The sequence below is a fragment of the Parus major genome, unplaced genomic scaffold, assembly GCF_001522545.3.
Source record: "Parus major isolate Abel unplaced genomic scaffold, Parus_major1.1 Scaffold246, whole genome shotgun sequence".
Lineage (NCBI taxonomy): Eukaryota > Metazoa > Chordata > Aves > Passeriformes > Paridae > Parus > Parus major.
In genome coordinates, this window is record NW_015379264.1 from 147713 (window position 1) to 149405 (window position 1693).

Consider the following 1693-nt stretch of genomic DNA (forward strand, 5'->3'; position numbering starts at 1 on the left):
GCAGGGCCGCAGGGCACTAGCCATTCTCCTTCATGCCCTGAGCTGTGAGGGCTGTCTGACCATCATGTGCTGGCCTTGTGGCCCCGAGGGAAGAGGCCCATCCTGTGCAGGGTGAGGTGTCTCCAGGAGGGACAGGGTGTGGGGCTGTGCAGCCCTGGAGCGCCCAGCCACATCCGTGATGGAGCTCCCTGCTCTGCACAGGGGGTGCTGCCACGTGCCCTGTCCCACAGAGGGGCTTTGGGGACCCCTCTGCCGTCTGCAGGGGGACCAGAAGTGCTGCTGGCACTGAGCCTTTGCCTTTCTGAAATCCGGGCACGGGGCCAGTGAATCAGCCAGCACAGGACAGCCCAGCAGGCAGCTCTCACCTCCTGGGCACCAGTGGCATCCTCCCACCCCCTGGTGATGGCCCTGGCATTTCCAGCACCAGCAAAGCCCTCCCGGTGCCCTGGGGTCACAGCCCCAGTGTTTCATCAGCAGGGACCACGAGGGTAGGGCATTCCTGCAGGAAATGTCACTCCTCTGTGCACACAGCCATCCTCGGTGCAGTTTGGGAGCTGGTGGTAGGAAGGTGTCCTCCCAAATGCCTCTTGGGCCCCCTAAAGCCCACGGGATCTTCAGTGAGCTGTGATGTGCTGCTGCTATCCCGGGGCACACGGAGAGCGTGTTGGAACAGCTTCCATAGAACCTCAGAGCTGGAAGGGACCCACGAGGATGATGAAAGCACAGCTCCTGGCCCTGCACAGGACACCCCAAGAGTCACACCACGTGCCTGAGAGCATTGCCCAAACACTTCTGAAACTCTGGCAGGCATGACCACTTCCCTGGAGAGCCTGTTCCAGTGCCCAAGCACTCTCTGGGTGAAGAACCTTCTCCTAATGTCCAGCCTAAGCCTTGCTGGACACAGCTTCTGGCTGTTCCCTCAGGTTCTGCTGCTGGTCAGCACACAGAAGAGATTGGTGCCTGCCCTCCTGCTCCCCTTGTGAGGAACCTGCTACGAGTTCTCCCCTCAGTCTCCTCTTCCTCCTCCAAGCCAAGGCACCTCTGTGCTCCTCGCAGGCTTCAGCTGCAGGCCCCTCAGCACGGTCCTTGGGACACGGCTGGGACCCCAGGTGACACTGGGCAGCTTTGGTGGCCCTGGTGCCACCCCTGGATGTGCTGCCCAGGGCACCTCAGTGGCAGGAGCTGCAGGTATGTGGTGACTGCTGGAGAAACCTGTCCCAGCACATCCCAGTTCATCAATCAGCCTCCCTGAATGCTGCTGGCCAGGCCTTGCTCACAGCTCCCTCCCTGAGCAGCTGAGCTCATCCATTCCCCAGGGACCTGGCAATACTGTCTGTTGTGACACAGGCTGCTGTCAGAGAGAGCTCATGTTTTTATCAGGCCTCGCTAATCCCTATTTTCTCTCCACCTTTTTCCCCTGCCCGTGCATCCCTCAGTGAGGAGTTCATCAGTGATTTGATTGCTGCAGGACAAAGGTCAGCTCTGCACTGCAGTGCGAGCTGTGGCTCCAAACACGGGGCCTGCACCCCTCTGAAGTGTTTTTTGGAGCAGGACAGGCTGTCCTGGAGCTGGTGCACGCTGGCTTTGCCAGCAGGGCTGAGTGCTGACCCCCAGCATCTTCTGCAGGGGCTGGCTGGGGTGTGCACAGCCCCTGACCCCTCAGGGCACAGCCCCTGACCCCTCAGGGCACAGC